Source organism: Mesitornis unicolor, unplaced genomic scaffold (genome assembly GCF_000695765.1).
Source record: "Mesitornis unicolor isolate BGI_N332 unplaced genomic scaffold, ASM69576v1 scaffold22927, whole genome shotgun sequence".
NCBI lineage: Eukaryota > Metazoa > Chordata > Aves > Mesitornithiformes > Mesitornithidae > Mesitornis > Mesitornis unicolor.
This window is the reverse complement of record NW_010197972.1, coordinates 114,825-133,017: the sequence shown is the minus strand read 5'-3', so window position 1 is coordinate 133,017 and position 18,193 is coordinate 114,825. Positions and strand designations below refer to the sequence as shown.

The following is an 18,193-nucleotide window of genomic DNA, read 5'->3' as shown; positions in this document are numbered from 1 at the left end:
GGCGGCTCGGCTGTGCTCTGCCGAGAGGGGAACGGGCATTACCTGAAACTGTGTTACAGCGTTGCAGCCTGCCTTCCGTCCGTCCCTCTGTCTGTCTGCCTGTCTGTCTCCTCGGGTGGATCTCTCGTACCTGCAGCCTGGCGGCTTATTCTTGTTGCTAATTTCGCGTTGTTTGGCTTATCCAGGCGCAGGGATTGATCGCTCACTTGTGTAAGTTCCCGGGGTTATTGTTATGTATCCCTTCTTGCAGATGGTGGTCAACTTTCTGCCTTTTATTTTGATAATGCCTGCGTGTTTCTCTGGGAGTGCATGTAAATAATTACATGATGCATCCCTGCGTGTACGTATATATGTCTGTGTGCACGCATAAACATGCATCTGTGTGTTCGAGAGACACAGAGGAAAAATAACCCACCCTGCTGATGCACACCCAGATGATTTGCTCCGTTTGCCCAGTCCTGATGCCCTTTAAAGACATGGTGCATCTTTTGTTTGCACCTTATGGTTTCCTGCGACTGTCATCTTGTTTTAGTGACAACTTATCTGGGGTGGGGGTGAGCAGAGAGCAAGTTTCAAGTTTTGGGATCTCTCCTCTTGTTGGTGTTGTGGTGAGTTGCAATATTGTAAAATCATGATGTGCTGATGATGTGCCTTTATTTGATACTTTATAGGTCACTATCACATGACAAAGGCTTTGAGACAGCTTCATCTTCGTCTGTCTGTAATTTCTATTTGCCTTCCTGGGTAAGTATGTAAACTGTACACACAGAAAAAGAACTCTGTTGTTGTTGATAAGATAGAGGTCCTTGTGCTGCCGCTTTTTACGTTGGAGATGCTTGTTCAGATTTTGGCGCCTCAGAAAACATGTCTTCTCCAGGTGCTCATGGCAACTGCTAGGTTACAAAGTTTGTCTGTAGGAGTGGGTCTGGATAAGCTGAGAATTAGAAGGCTGTGCGTATTTAGATATCTCTTCTTTTTTCTTGTTTTTTTTTAATTAAACCTTGTTTTGTAAAGATAATCAGCTGGTTGACTTAGGGCAAAAGTTTTAAACCAAAGTGACGTGAGAATATGCGAAGTGCAACACACAGGTGGAAAACCTAATGGGAATGTAAAGTCCTTTCAAAATTCAGTGGTAGGAAAAAATATGAAAGTGGAACAGGTAATCGGAAATCTCTGGAGGTCAATCAGTGAGAAGTTCAGCAGAACTGTAATACTACTGCAACAGGAGTTGGTTCAGTTTTAACATGTAAACTGAGAGCTAATTAGAATTCTGTCTGTGCTCTTCTGTGTTACTGAGTTTTTTTCCTCTTGGCATTGATTAATACTGGTACCTATCAATTTGAGAGATGAATCTTGGTGACTAATTTACTAGTATTCTGAGCTTTCAGGTGCACAACCTTTTTTTTCGTCTGTATGCTAGGAAAAATTTTGACACCTTTTGTAAGGCTTGACATCTTTTAAGCTGAAGTGGTACTGTAAAGAAGAGGTTCTAAATTTGCGGGGTCACATTCATAGATGACAAAATGAGCGGCATTTGGAACACTTCTCATACAATCGCCTGTGGTGGCACTGAACTGCGTTTGGCCCAAAATGGGGAAGTGGGAGGTAGTATTTTTGTTAATGGTACTATTGTGTGCATAATTAAAAACAAGACAAGACATGTATTTGGGGTAAGCTTAGTGTTCATAAATGTGAATGATTAATAACATACTCTTGACCTTTTCCAGGCAATGCATAGCAGACGTAGGATAAGTGATGATCCCAAACACGCTGGCTCAAAGGGGGCTGTTGGGAACAGCTGTTCTGGTGTGATATTATGACCACAAAACTAGTCTTAAGGCTGGGATAACCACTGTGGGGAGATAGTTTGAAAGGAAGATTCTGCCTGTTCTTCAGTTCTTGTAGAATTACACCCAAATTTCAAGTTTTTTTGGATTTTGTGGGCAGTGAGGTTGGTATTTGCTGGTCTGACAGTATAAACACCAAATTAAATGATTGAAATTCTTTATGACAGACTGGTTGCATAAGAGAATATTGCTTTCAGTTTTATACCATTACTGACAAGAATCGAGTTCTGTGTAGAGTAATTGATGCAACAATTTTTATGAAGTTAAAAATGCATTGGGAAGTTGAAAAGCTGGCAGATAGTCTTCAAACTGTTGTTCAGAGCTGAAGACAAATGCTCTCATTTCTGAACTTAATTTTCTGTGTTTTCAGGTAAGAGTTAGATTAGAGTGCTCTATGTACCAAGGACTTTTTCTTTACTTGGAGTACTTTACTGAAGTAATTTTCTTTACTTTTCTTTACTTTCTTAGTAAATGGTACTGAAAAAGCATAGCTCAGGGACCTTGCTTAGAGTAGTGTCTTTAGTCATTATCTGGTTTATTTTTATGTGATTAAGTCTTTTGGATGCATGGAGTTTTGATCCTAGAAATGAAGTGGTGGTCATAATCTGCCTACAGTTTTAAGAGGAGTGGACCTTGAATTTGTGCATAGTGCTAAATGTACATCTTTCCTGATGTTGAACTGGCACGAAGAGGTTACAGAGAAAGGAAGGGCAAGGTATCTTTTTTGACAAAGAAGGTGTAACAAGATTTAGAGGAAGCAGAGGAATCCATTTCCTCGTAGCGTAAAAAGGTAATAACAATGATGTGCCTAGTTAAGGGGAGAATAGAGATTTCGTTAGATTTGTCCACGACTAGGAACTTCCATTTACTTTAGGGAGCTTTTATTTTGGTAGAAGGGAAGGTTTCTTTTATTATACAGTTCTCAGTAATGTAAACGTTCGTGAATGAAGTTTAGTAACTCAGTCTTGACGTACAGGAGAGACACCTGGGTTCTGGTCTTGGTTAACAAGTGCTGGGTGCAGTACTGGTGCGTCACGGGCTGCGAGGGGGTGAGCCGCTTCGCAAGATGCCTTGTGAATGCTTCAGAAATGGGCCTGTGGTCTCGAAAGTTCAGTGCATACTGTTGTCCCTCTTGGCACAGCAATGATAAACCATTTCAAACAGACTCATAATTTAGCAGAAACGTAACTGATTTTTGTGTTGAAGTAAATTAAAACATTGAATAAGCTTGCTCTCGATGCTTTTTGAGTGTTTTTGGGGCTGCTTGTCATAAACCTGTTGCCTGCAAAACTTCTACTGGTTTCAGCAGGTTTATTTAGGAAAGGAGCGTAGCAGTGGTGGTGAGAGGGAATTTGTCCATGTTTATTTTCATGTTCAATGAGGAAACCTTTTCTGTTTCATAGCTGTTGTGTGAATAATTAAAGATACTAAGTGTCAGTTTTCCACATAAAATATCAGAGGTAATTGTGCAGTTATTTTATAGCTAAAGTTTTTTCTTTCCATCCAGAATTATCTTAATGCACTTTGTTCATGAATTAGTAGTTCCATAGCTTGCAGTCCTATAAGCATGTGAGTATCTTTAAGCAGATGACAGGCCTGGTTAAGTTCACCGATACAATTGCTCGCATTCAGAGCTTAAAGTTATTCCAGGTTGCTGCCGCTCGTGGGATGCGGGCTGAGGATGCACAGCGTCTCTGAAGCGCAGTCACTAGACAGGGCTGGTAGCAGACTGGTATGAAAGAAGGAGATTTTGGTAAGTGAGCTGGGGAGTGACTTCCACCGCATGTAGCGGTGGGGTAGGTGCAGGTAAGGCAGACAAGACCTGGGGTGTGCAAGGCTCTGCTGTGATGTGAAAGCTGTAAACACATCTGTAGTGAGATCTGGGCACCCAGGAGGCGAAATGCTGCTGCTCTTCTGATGGCACATGGGACAGGTGGTGTTCAGGCCTCCCTATTTGTCTGAGGGTGGCTCCTTGGTGGAGAAAGGTGCTATAAATTACAGGTGGAACTGAAATGAAACTGATTTTTCATTTCTGAGCATGTCACAGGCTGCCTCTGTGAGCTCTGGCAAAACCGGAGGCTGCTTTTCAAAGTTTGGACCCAAGTTGGACTTGCTGTGCCCTGGCATGGGGATGGGCTGCTGCTGGTGGAGTCAGTGGCACTGCTATGGGCCACTGGTGGCTTTCAAGGTCAGAGTTTACTCTTGGAACCACAGCCATGTGTCCCTTTGCCACCTGCGGATGGGAACTAACAATGCTTTTTTCTGTATTGTTAAATCATATGGTGCCTGTATATTGAGGCAGTTTTCCTAAGTGAATTAAGTTGTTTTTAAAGCAGTATGGATACTGTTTTACCTTACTGTAACCTTAATAGTTCATGTTTCTTTTATTACGCATGAGTCTGTAAAGCTGGGTTGAAATAGTGGTTGTATGTATTTCAAAGCATGCTTGAGAAGAAACAGGAAAAAGTCAACTTTCTGACTTCTGTAGTATTAACTTTATTCCTTTTTCTTCTACCAAGTTTTCCCCCTTTCCTGGGGTATCAATGTCAGAAGCTCTTCCATTCTGTTATATGTCAAATGATTACTAGGACTTCCTTCCTTTTTATTATTTTATTTTTATTTTTTTAAGATCAGTAGTGATACAGTGTTTCTGTCTGAGAGCAATGTGGTGAGCCTGGTACTAGTGGACATGTGAATGTCACTAAAGACTCCTCCAGCTGTCACCCTTCTTGGCAGTTTCAGAAGGGGTAAGACCTGAACCAGCATAAGGATTACTCCAAGAATGGCTTGATGGGCTTGTGTTAGATTGCATTGCATGGAAAAGTAAGGAAAAAAATCACATCATATTCTCTCAGTAATGTTATTAATAGTTGGTGGTTGTAGGCATTGCTTTATTCATATGCTTATGTCCTGTCTGGCGAAGTGCATAAGCCACACTGTAACCACACACCTCAAAGCAAGGAACGATCATTCTTATCCCTGTTTTCAGCATCTGAGATACAAAACAGTGAAGGAGCACAGGCTTGCCTGCAGTCACTTAACAGGTTAGCGTTAGCAGGGAATGGAATAAAGTGTGCATCTGACTCCTTGGCTTTGTGTCCTTTCCTCTGGTGCACACTATCACTCTGAAGCTTTCCTGGTAAATGCCTGTCCTGACACTTGAGCAGTCGCACTGAGTTCCGTGCTGGTTGGGCATCTTTTGCTAATACTCAACTTTCATTCATAATGCTTTAAACAAACAAACAAAACAAAACAAAAACCAAAACCAAACAAACCAACCACACCACTGTCACAATAATGTCAAGTTACTGACTTTCAATTTGGTTCTATTTATTGACAGGAGAGTCTAAAGTAGAAGGAAAGTGAGCTAGAGAGCTTTTGCCACTAAACGTGTGTTTATGACACTATTTATTATATTACACTATTTAATACTAACTTCCTTGTATTAACTTTATGAAGCAAGATACTGGTTTTCATAGGGAAGTTTTTAAGATCTGCGTTAATCTGAAATAGTTCTTTACAGTTAAATTATTTTTCGTACTCATAATGTGAAATCACAAATAATTTTCTTATGAAACATGGAATTGATGGAAGCAGCTACTTCGGCACTCTGGGAGTATTGTGATAAATAGGGTGACTTACTAATTTGGACTTGTATTTCTAAACCTGCTAAACGTAATTTATCCTGTAAGATATTCAGACTTGCTGATTACTAGTGTTTTGTTACTGAGAATATGACTTGGCTTTAATTTTAAAACAGGAATTGTATTTGAGGAGGAAAGCATACTTTGCTTAATGCCTGAGTGTAGATCTAATTGTAGTATTCTCACAATGATAGCAGCGTTTTATTATTTTTAATATTTATAAATTTGATTACATAAAAGATGAATCAACAAAGAGGAAAAACATGGTTTTGACACTTTCCAGTGTTTGTGCCTTTTTCTTTATAGCGCACAAATGCGTAATGTAATAGCAAGTCCTTATAAGCATGGACAATTCAGCATGTGAACATAAACTGGCTTCAGGCATATCTGAGTACAAAGAAAGCTAGTACAACAAAATTTCAATTTTTAGCGAGGGGAAGGAAAGTTAACAGGATTTCATGAGACTACAGTAAGAAAATCAGTTGCTTAGGAGGCATGGAATTTTTATTGTCAGAAATCTTCCACGTGGGTGTTTTGATAGAAGAGATTTTACGAAATGTAGCAATTGCTGGTAATAAGAAACAGCATTTTATTAACCCTTCATGTCACAGAGAGCCTCATTCAGCAAGGATGAAAATAGTTTGGTGGACTTGCACAACATGGGATCTATGGAACTTAATTCAAGTGGAAACTCTTGATGAGAAGCTTAACGAGTCCCGTCTACACCTTCCTTTGCTGAGAGGAAGTGGGAAGGTGTGTCTTCCCTCTGCCTGTTTGGTGTTTTTTGATTGATTCTTTTTTAAATTATTATTTTTTCTTTCTGAAAGGCAATACGTATGAAGCTAACTGTTGAGGAGTCTGCTTTGAGACACTGTGAAACCACACTGTGTGCCTGGCCGTGAGGTGACTCTCCTCTTCTGTAGGTGTAGCAACAGGAAGATTTCTGCCATCCGTGCTCTCAGGAGGGGCTTTGTCCTGCTCTTCTGAAACCCAGAGTTCCCTATGGTGCACTTGTTAGAGACTTGCTCCTTGGTGCTGTTGATGAGAGCTGAACTGGCCCATGGCAGGATTCAAGTGAGGAAAGCTTAAACCTGGTCCTGTGCTTCTGGTGGGCCGGGTTGTGTATTGGTGGTCACCTCATACTGCTGAGTGTGCCAGGCAGCACTTCACTGCTGTTGGGTTGATGGCTTGAAACCTGTGCCTTTCAGTGCTTTCCTCAGCAGACTTTTTCTGCCAGCTGCATAAGGACTTTTAAACATATGCCTTGTCAGAAGTTGTCTTTTTCTTGTTGTTTTTCTTGTTTTGTTTTGTTTTTCATTTGTACCCAATGTCCTTCACGATCAGGAGTTACCCAGCAATAGGAGAGGGTAAGGCATGTCACACAGTAATAGCTGGGATTGTGTTTCTTGCTGTAGAATAGTAAGTTTTCACTCTTCAGCTTGTGTGTTCTTTTACGAAGCAAATACCCTACGTTTGGTTTTATGTATGTGTGAGAGTGCACTATTTTGTGGTTGTCAAAGAAATATTTAAGAAAACAACACAAGAGATTTGGAGATGAAGCTGGATAAGAAAACCTTGGAAGAGAATGAAAGGAGTGAGGGAGAATTTGATTTCTTATCTTAATTCAGCCTCTTCAGTGTGAAGTAAATCCACAAAAGTCAGTGGAGCTAAAACTTGATATTCTGCTTTAAAATCTGTCCATGAAAGTTGAGAGAAGTTGAGAGGAAGTTGCTCTTTTTTGTCAGGTTGATGAAAAAGGCATTTTTGTGGTTGGCCGTGTCTGATTTGCTTTCCACAAGTGGTCTTTGAGCAATAGCAGTTCTAGAGTGAGCCCCATCATGCTGATATATTTGTTTTTTTCTTTTACCTTATGGGGTGAAGTACAGAAACATCAGTGTATCCTGTCCTAACTACTAAAGAGCTCAGTCCTGCAGCTACAACTATGCAATTGGATGCCTGAACAAAAAGCCAGAAGCAGAGCTGCATCAGCAATGCGCACCCCTTCACAGATCTGCTGTCCAAAGTTGCTGGTGGCCCAGAATTCCTCAGGAAAGCTGCAGATTTCACATTATTCTTAATTATTGCTGTGCAGATAGCCCTGCCAGCATCATGCCCCTGTTGTGCTCGGGGATCAGTGCCCAGGCTTAGAGGCAGTCCCTGACTTGATGATGGGCAGTGGAGGAAGGGCTGGAAATAGAGACCTTGGTGAAGTATGCAGGGTTCCCATAAATGAGAAGAGGGTAGAAAGAAGAGCATAAAGTGTGAGAAAGCCATTTGATAGATGGAACATCTTTTGCCACTTGTGCCATTTTCTTCAAGTATTTTTGCTTCCCAAGCTGGTTATGTGGCTAGGCAAAGAAAACTTTCTGATGTACTGCAAATCGATGGTTGGAGATGATGGATTTGAAAAGAAATGGCATTATCACCTCCACTTCTTTGTTAAATCTGACTTCAGATGTTCTTTCTCTTTGCAAAACGTTTGTTTTATACCCAGATTTCATGTTGAATAGTGTGAACTTCCTGCCTGGCTCAGCTCTTAGTAATCAGTGAGTGCTCCATGCCACGAACTTGTGAGTTTCAGTGTTTACCTCTTGCTTGAATATGTCTGTACATTTTTTGGTATTTAAGTAAAGTGTCTTTATTTGTATTTCTTCCCTCTAATTTGTTTGAGATACTCTTCCATACATTGTGTTAAACATCAGTCATCAAGTGCTCATAATGTATTTTGAAACAAGTACGCAAAATTGCAGCATGATCCAGCACTGATTACAGAGCTATGGCATACAAATTAATAAGAAAATAAAAATAGCATCATTAATTTCCAGCTGCTTTTGGAGAAACAGAGGTGTTTCTAGGGGGAAATTTGGTGTCTGCAAAATGAAGAATGACAAAACTGGTAGCAAATGCATTAATGCGAGCAGCTACTCACAATTTACTTTTTCTGTTTTATTGATTAAAAATGTATTCCAGTGCTGAAAGAGTAAGCAGAAGCTCCAGTGCCATTCTTTGAAAACTGCTGGACTAAATAAAGAGCACAAGTGTCAGAACTAGAGCAAGGGGAAGAAGTTTTAAATTTTATTTCTTAGTATAGAAAACCTTAAATAAGGGAAGTGAATTGTGGATAGCTAAGCATAACGGTTGGTTGAATGTGTCCATTTCCCATTAATATGACACGGAATTGCCTATGTGTGTGAGGGGAAGATTATCTTTTTAAGTGTTTCCCTTGGTAGTAAATCAGTGTTTTCCTTGCATCTCTTGTATGTGCTTGCTTGTGCTCTGCTGTCTCACCTCAGCATCGTGTACCAGAGCAGCAAAGGCAGATAAAAGTCTATGGTTAAAAGTGACCCAGGCCACATCTTACACCGTGCAGGCCCATGCCACAGTCTGGACTGTGTTTCCTTTGGAGAAAGCTGTCGACGGGATCTGGATGCTCCACTGCAGGTTTTGACATCTCTGCTTAGTTTGCTGTTACTTGGGGCTGGCCTATGATGCAGGTGAGAGCTTTGGGCCTGCGTGCTTCCAAAGTCTTCCTGGTTTTTAATCAGCAAAGGAAGATCCTGCACTCTGGAGAGATGTGCCTAGAGGAAATGGATTATTTATTTATATAGAGGAGTGGACTCTTGAGGATGTCCCTGTCAAACTTTGTTTCGTTGTGCTGTGTGGCAATGGGGCCAAAGCCAGCGAGAGGATGCTGGGGTGCAGGGAGTGAAGCACCTGAACAAACTGGCCAGATACTGTGTTTTGTCCAAAAACTGTCCTGCTGGTTTCCGTGCCACGAGTAGCTTCTGTGTGCAGTCTTGCTCTCCTGGATGGACCCACAGGGCTGCATTTGAAGTTTACTGTTATTCTTCACTTATAGAGACACAGAGAGAAATCGAAATGGGAGTTGAGGCAGTCATCACAAGCATCCCCATGCATTCGGTCACAGAAGAGAAGGATGCAGTGCAGGTCTTCCAGTGAGGACAGTGCGTGTTCGTATTCAAGGATCGGAGAGGAAAAAAAAACTCTGTGTGGGGGATGGTGTTTTGTGGAGCGCTAACAGGCTTTGCGGAGATTGAGCGGGGCTGAAGGAGAGAGTGGGGGCAGGCACAGCGAAAGCAGGGAGGGTCTTACACCTCGTATTCCTGGCCCTCGTGAGCCCCTCTCTATGTACGCTTACGTCTGCTGCCTTGACATTCCAGTTGTACCTATCAAACCAATTTAAATAATGATTTTGGTCAGTAGACTCTTGGTTTAGATTGGTGCTTTTAATCTCATTTTGCTTTGATATTTTTCTATTTGTTTTCTCAGAAGCAATCTCTATTAGCCGATGACCATTAAAATATCTTGCTAAATACAGCCTTTACGCTAAATGTGGCACTGCTTTTTTTGTTAATTCTGAGGATGCGCTGTAGGCCTGCACACTTTCTAAGTGTTTACATGGCTTTCACGCATTTATTTAATTGCAACTGTTAAGAAAGCTTTGATTTAGTACCTGACAAATTATGGCCTTTTTTCTCCCCTAATTGTGGCCTTTAAAAATGTCCTGTTTAGTAGAGCCACACTCAGGCGTGAACACGCGCATGCACACAAGCTAATGCAAATAGTGTTTATACTTAAAATATAGGTAAAGTACTATCCCTAATAAGGTAACTGGTTCTACTGAAATCTAATGCAAGCTTTTAGAACTAGTACAGTTCAAACTTCTCTGCTTTGCTTTCTCAGATGAGGAGGAACACAAGTGATACTGCTTTTTCAATTCCCAGTTAGTTTCTCAGCTTTACACCAAACTCCACTAAGTGGCTTACGGAGCAAAGACATTTCTTCTGCAAATGCAGTGGAAGTTACTACCTTCAGGTAACTTAGTTCTAAACCGAATACTTGTTCTTGATCCTTTGATGAAGACTTACCTGTTTGGTATTTTGACTTTGTTTACAGTTTTCACATCAAACATCTGTAATTTAATGTAATATAAATTGTGTTATATTACTGTAAAATTTAACATTGGTTTGCCATAGTTTAAATGTAAATTACAATTAGATATTTTTTAGTAAAATACATTTAGCATCAATAACAGAAATAGAACTCAAATTTCAATCATTTGTTCAGAAAGGATTAATTTGTAAGTGTATCAGTTTCTGTTAAACTGAATATATTTCTCAGATAATATCCATTATCACACATTTCTGTTTGTAATAACAGATGCCTTGGGCAGTATCTTCTGCCATTAAGGAATGCAGAGTAGTTCACTCGGTAACACTGTTGCTATATTAACCTTTTCAGCTAGACCCCACTGTAACTTCTAGCAGGCATAGATCATGAGATACCCATCTATTTACACAGATACGTACTTAACATTAAAAAATACGGAGTGATTATTTTAAGATTGCTGTTGCAAGCTTTCCTGTAGACTTTGTGGCATGCGATTGCAATGTTAATGGTTGTGGGGGTGCTCCATAACTTCCAGGAATGAATCCTGCACCACTGGCATCCAGAAACTAAAAAGTGAAACCAAGATGGTTACTGGATGCTGAATGCATTACTAATGTATTAGATGAAGAAAGAGTAAGAAAAAAAAGAATTGTTAAATATGTCATAGCAATTCTGTGGGCTAACACAGGTAAAGAATTCTAACCCTCACCCTACCAAAATATTAATAGCATCTGGACAGAGTCAAGGAGCTTGATAACATGTGTTGACTCTGCAGCTCCACACGGTTTTTCAGCAGCAGAGGACCAGTGTAGCAGTATCTGACCATTAAGGAATGCAGAGTTAGACCTCAGGTAGTAAAAGGGTTGTGCTCAAAAATGCAGAGTGTGCCTGAGGCCTGGTGGCACAGTTATACAAACTCCTCATATATTGCAGTTTTGCCCTACTCCCCCAAAGGAGAAGTTACACACTTCAGGAAGTGTTTTTATTACCGTCTCTCCCCAGCACAAACATAGCTTTCATGATCCTGTCTTTTTCCTGTTTTTCCATATTCTTTTGTATCAATATATAGGGTATTCAAAGTCTCAACAGTTACTGTGGTCTTGTATAACTAAATAAAACGATAAGATTAGAAAGCTAAACAGAAATTAGAAGAAAATTGAAGCAAAGGTCAGAATGCTGTTGTAGGTTGCAAATGTTTTAAACAGTCAATTTTTAAAAAGAAAAAAAGTAAAACCTTCCTTAAAAAAATGAAATGGGAAAAGTACTGACTGTTACCTAGTCTTTTTCTTAATCAGAGAACAAGCCAAAGTAAGATGGATCCCTCATCCTGAAAGGGTCGTCGTTTTCATTTTCCCATACAGTTGGTTACAAGATCAGTAAGGAAATAAAGTAGTTGCATATTTAGGCAACTTTTCTGATGAAAGCTGTTTATTGCTGAAGCATTCATGTTTTATGGAGCTGTCCTGAAACAATTAGCTTTTGTTTAGCATAAGTGTTTAAACAGAATGCTTTACTAATGCAGCTCATTTTATAGTTATTGCATTTCCATAGGATTGAACTATTCTTGTTCTAACTTGCTTTACCCTCCGCTTTAGATGCGTGAAATGTTAAGGCTTTCTTCCTTTTCAGAAAAGAATTATTTAAGCCAACGTTTTCTCAGGAGACTTGGTATCTCTGAGGGTGTTCTGCCTGAGATGTCCCAGAGAAGCTGGTTACTCAGCACGTGTTTAGCAGTGTTTTCCTGCTAGGTTATATTGAAATGGACTACTGGTCAGGCTAGAGAATCTAAATATAAAATTCCCTTTGGTCTGAGTTCAGACTTGGTGTGAGCTTGTGCAATTCCACTGAGGCTGTGGGACAGAATTTGGCTACGTTGGTTGTAGAGATTGTGGCAAAGCGCGTTTAAAATACTGATGTAGCTACATCAGTAACACCTGATTGGAAGAACGAGGCACCCTCGCTCCTTTTTGGTTTTTGTTTGTGGGGGACAAGGTTCGGGCCCATCACTGCAACTAAAGCTTAGGTTTTTCCCTTTGCTTTGGAGAGTTGGTCAGATGGATCAGCTTAGTGAAACAATCCCACCAACAGTCCGTGTTTAGATGACAGGCTGGCCTTTTTCTTAAAATGATTTTAGACTTCGGAACTTCCAGTAAGTGGTGTATTCACAATCAGAAGTGTTTCTGCTACTGCTGACCCAAACTAGTGTTGCTGCCAAGCAGTCGGCTCTCATGGCAGCTGCAGCCAAGCATAGAGGGAAGGGAAAGGCAGGTGTGCTGTCATAGCCTGAGCACTCCATGTTTGTGTAAGGTGAGCTGCAGGGGAATAGCCTTTGCAAAGTATCATGCCCATTAGTCACTGTCTGCAAAACAGATTCTGCCACTTTTCCAGGTACTTCTCCCACCACACCTCCAAAAGTAATATGGGCAACTAACCAGATGCCAGATTCCCTCACCTCCTATCCAAAAAGGAGCTACACTGTTACTCAGGAGCTGTGCCCATTAGGTCTAATCACACTGAGTTCAGTGAGAACTTCGATATTGGCTTCAGTGGAAGTAAATTCTGACTTGTAAGAAATACCTTAATGAATCTCACTGGGGATTTGTTAAGGATCATCTCTACTTTACAGGTATAATGATACTGGTGATTGGTGTGAATTTACTGTTGGACAAATGTAGGTAGAAGTGTGAGCATGGATGTGGTATCCTTAGAATAAAGGTACAGTATGCCACTACTTTGTCAGCTTCAGAGACCAAAAAAAGCAGTAAAATACCTTTTGCAAGGGTGTGCTTGGATTTCTGTAAGTTTGCTTTTTTGCCCTTTGAGGTATGCTGGTGTAATAACTGGTGTAGAAGTGAAGTGCACACACACAAAAAATCCCTTGCTAGGTGCAGACTAGTATCCTGATGCTGTAGTACTTGTTTAGATTGTGTTCTGGTATAGCTGAAAAAAGGCCATTTTCTAAGGTAGAAAGCTTCACAGAATAATGCATAAATTATAGTCTGGAGCTAGGAGTGAAAAAGAACTTCAAGTAAAATGTGTACCTGACACTGAATAAACTTCTTGAGGGACGACCTGGTGCATATGCAATGCTGTTATCTAGTACAATTTACTATTTAAGCTCAAATATATATTTAGAGGGATGGGTGAAAATACATTCCAGCTCTGCAGTTACATTTTAGCAAGCAAATGAAAGGTTAGCACTTCCTTCTGGGATTCTGGCAAAGGATGAAAATTGTGCCTGATGGAACGGGGGGGGGGGGGAAACCCAAAACAAACCACTGGCTGGTGCTACAGTTTTTACCATTCACTTCCTTCATGGTCTCAGGCAAATCACTTCCTCTTTCTTCCTCTCTGTCTCTCCATTTACAAACTTGGGATGCTGATGGCTTCTTCCTTTGTAAAGCATTGTGCAAGCCTTGGAGGAAAATCTTATTACTGAGAAGCAAGGGATAAAATTAGTCAGAGTTGCCCAGTTTGTGTGTTTTTTTTTAAATTTCCATGTGTTGGCACTATCTTGGGGTAAAATAACAGTTGTGTTAATTGTGGTGGTGTTATAATACATGGGGGGAATCTTACACTTAGGCTCAATTTGGTTTAATGTTTGTGAAGATCTAGAAAAGATGCCTGCTTCTTTCTCCAGAGAGATGGACTTCAGATTGACTTTTAGCATTTCACCCTACCAGAGAGTCAAAACAATTCACTTTCCAAACAGATATATAAACAAAGTTTTTAATGAATGTGTACTGTAGAGCTCAGGTGGTTTTGTCGTTTGCGTGCTACATATTTTGTTAAACAACACATTATTAGAGTGTAATAACACTTTGTTCTCCTACTGTGTACTTTTGCAGGCATCAACTAACTACATTTTACAAACATTTCAGAACCAGTGTTACCACCCCCATGTTGCAGATTGCAGAGTAGACCCAGGGATGTTCAGGTAAGACCAGATGACTGGTGGCAGAGCCAAGTACAGAACTCCTGAACTTCCTGCAAGTGTCTGTGTCACTGTTAAATTTATTATACCAGCTACCTCTTTGTTACTAAAACCTCTGCTCTGTGTATGTGCACTTAATATTACTTTTCCATATTGGTAGGTGGAAAAAAAGGATAATGAACTGTGTCATCTGTCAGATTTCAGGCTTTACTCTTACCAAATCTGTTAGCATCCCTGTTCAGTTCAGAATTCTCCTACATTTAAGAGCTTGTTCTGCATAGTAGAAACATAATCTTGTAGGTCAGAGCTTTGGACCTGGTGTCTTGTTCTTCTGACCGAGGATTTCTTCTTAATTCAGAGCTGTGTGAATATTGCTCTCCATTCTTCCTACTTCTCTGGAAGTAACTTCTGCAAGGATGTATGAGCATACTCTGTTTGTGCTCTGAGATGGGTGGAGGTGATAGAAATGCATTTATGCTGCTTCCAGATATGAGCTAAAATGTCCTCCCGCTCAAGAGACCCTCGTAGGACAGGCTTGGTCTCAGTTTATATATATCAGTATTCATTTCAACTCTCTAGACTGAGCTTCTTGCTCTAAAGTTGGCATTGGTGTGGGAGGAAGTTGGCATTGTGGCAGCGTGGGGTTTTGTGGGGCATTTTTATAGTTAAGGTCCCAAGTTTGAACTTGGAAGTTCTGTAGTAGGTCAGTAACAAGGAAGCCTAATGATTGTTTCTTAAAGCAGATTAGATTGACAATCTAAGGATCTTGTGCTTTCTTTTCTTATGCTGGTACTGTTCAGAGCTGTGGACTTGTGCTGACCTAGGGTTTCAGGCATGTCCCAATTAGTTGGTGTACAGGCTTGAGCATACCAGAACTCGATTTCACAGAAATTCTTGATACCTTGTTTACCTTCTGACTTCAGATGCAGCCATCTGCATGCTATACTGTGAAAATAAAATGATAGAAAGCTAAGAAGATAATTGGTAAAAATCAGTTGATCCCAAGAGTTACCCCCATCCTTACTTTACAGTTCCAGCTGGCACTATTGGGTTTTTTAACACTGAGCTTTTTTTAACTGCTGAGCTTTTTTTAAATGCTACTGAGTTTTTCCTGTGTTAGGTTTGTCTTTGAGACAAGGGCCATGTAGGGTTTTAATCTGAGGGAGATGAGAGAGAACTACTAGAATAAGAATATTTATGTTCAAGAGAAAACAAAAATACCTTGAAAAACAAATTTTAAAAAACATCCAAAACCCCCACCCCCCAAAATAGGGAAACAGCCTACAGGTCTGAAGAATGTTGGTCCTCCATTCTGTCCAAAGAATTGATTTTTATTTCACAAATACAAAAGTTTTTTTTGTTTGGTTGGGTTTTAAGAATTGTGCTTCAGCTGTGGAGAGGACAAAGATCTTTATATACTTGATTATTTTAAGGCCCCTGCAATGCTTCTGTAACAACAGTCTCCCTGAGCTATTGCAGTTGCAGGATTGAAGCCCTACGTGCAGCTAATTTTACGGGGACCTGATCCTGCCCTGAGACATTTTGGCACAGATCCTTGGGCACGTGCACAGTTCTGGGTCAGCTGTTGTGGCTTGGCATCAATGAAACAATTGGTGAAGATGGGTCTGATTGTGGATTCCAGTTTGTGAAGCGGCAAGGTTCCTCTTGGAAATCTGATAAGGCTTGTTACATACAGAAGTTTGTAAATTCTGTAACCTGAGTGATTTTTGGGAGGTGTTTCTCAAGAAATAGGAACAATTGCATTCAGTACTTTCTTCTTCTCTTTAAAATGCAAAGCTGAACAGCTGACAACAAAAGGAGATCAATAAGGGTATAGATAAAATCAAAATAGAAGGTGTAAGTGGCCCAATAGTGCCTTTTTAGTACTTCTTCTGCCAGTTAATAAATGAAGTAATTTATGTAACTGCTTGGAAAGTTCCCTCAACGAAAGTCTGCAAAAGTCAAATAATGTTTCTGCAGAAAAAAATAATATTCCAAGAGAAAGTATAAGAAATCTTATCCTGACAGCTACAGAGCAGTGTTTCAGATGGGAACCAGGCTGAAGCCGTGCCATGACTCTTCCCTGACCTGGACCAGATGCTTCTGGCTCCTTAGAGATCTCACAGCTTTAAGCAGAGTTGATGCTGGTCAGTTTTTGCTGCTGGTGTTCGAAATGCGGTGGAGAGCAGTGAGGACTGAAAATCATCAGATGCTTTTTGGTCTGCTGCTGCTTAGGGCTGCTGTTATTATCAGGACCAACTGAGGTACGCTCACCAAGAAGACTTCTCGTCAGGGTGTGAGAAGTGTGTCTGGTGCCACTGGTTTCAAACCATCCTGAAGAATAAGGTGGTAGCACAACTCCCTGGTACTGCAGTTAGACTGCTGTGGGCATGTTAGCTCAGGAGTCTCCCTGCTGCATTGGTAATACTGCAGAATACAGGACTAGAAATAGGAGAAATAAATACAGGAGAAATAAAATGGGAATGAGGGGATCTTGCAGAGTCTGATTCCTTTGCGTCAAAGTGGAATTTCTTGTGGGGTCTCCTAGTATTTTTCTCTCGTGCTTTATAATGTTATTGAGAGTTGATGGGTGTTGTATCTGATCCATTCTGGTGCTAGAGTGTGCTGGTTTTTTTCCTCTGTAGCCAAGGACTGAAGGTGGCTCTTAGATACGTGTCTGCAGTTGCAGCAACACTGACTTAATGTCACGGTGCTCCAGAGCAGGGACAAGGCTGAACCAAACGGCTCATGACAAGGAGATGTCTGTATTCCTAATACCCAGAGTGAGGTAAGAGTCTAGTGGTACCTGGGCTGTCCTCACAAGGTGTTGACTGTACCTGGGGTGGGTAGGGTGTGCTCTGCAGGTCTGTTCCCCTGATCATCTAGATAGAGGGCTCTGTTGTAGAGTTCCCTGCCTGTTTGTCTGGGTTTCCTGTAGTGGGGATTGGGATGTATAAGAACAACTGTGAGGAACACTTTGGTTTCTTCCAGACAGGGCAGAGACATAGCTCAGTCTGAGAGGGATGCTCAGCCCTGGAGCTGAGCTGTGGTCAGAGGTTGTCACGGACACCTCTGAACTTTGGCTTCTGAGTTAATTGTGTGGCTACTAGGACTTTAAGAGTGTATAGAGGAAAGTAAGGGGAGGTAAGGATATGATGGCTATGAGAGACATCCCCACTTGTGAAGTTACCAGGGAAGCTTGTGAGTTCATAAAGCTCTTAATAATTAAGACCACAAAATTTCTGTGCCTCAGGTATGCCGTACCAGCTTGATTCATTGCCCAACATTTTGACATCGTTTCACACTTCAGCAAAAATGCATTCTGCTTGTGGACGAAAGAGCACATTCTTGCTGTATTTCCTTTGGCTGTGGATCTGTAATTACTGTTCTTGAGTTTATTTATGAGCTGTTAAGGCCTTTACTAGGAATGATTTGCTTGTGAAGTCAGAAAGACCTGTTCCTCTTTTGAGTCTTGACAGTTTTTCTTTTATCAAAAGGAAGCTCCAAGGAGTTAAGTTTGCTACAGTTGGCATCAAGTGCACAGCACAGCAGATCTCCACCAGGTTCAGTGAAGCAGTTGTGGGACAATGGAGGAGCAGAAGTTCTTGTATTTCTGTGCATTTGTACAAATGACTTAGCTCTGAAAATGGAAAGGAGCAGGTTCATCGAGGCTGTTGATCAGGTTCATGGAGTCACATCACCTGCACTCTTCTGTGCTTTTTCATTTTTGAGATCTGGAGCAGCAGAGGTTTTGCTTAAATAAGAGAACATCATCTGCTCTCTTGTTTGCAGCTGCTGTTGTCTTTTGCACCTCCATGAGGTAGGTGTGATGAGTTACCTGTCTGAGGGGCAGTCGA

The 18,193-nt window shown here is 40.9% G+C and overlaps 1 protein-coding gene across 1 annotated transcript in view; it reads left to right on the top strand.

The window, feature by feature from the left end:
• Positions 1-675: 675 nt before the first annotated feature.
• LOC104544182 (HMG box transcription factor BBX-like) overlaps positions 676-18,193 on the top strand; it is a gene marked incomplete at its 3' end in the record, with an annotated part of 126,335 nt that continues 108,817 nt past the window's right edge. Inside the window, exon 1 of the mRNA XM_010188979.1 lies at positions 676-744. The remainder of the gene's footprint in view (positions 745-18,193) is intronic.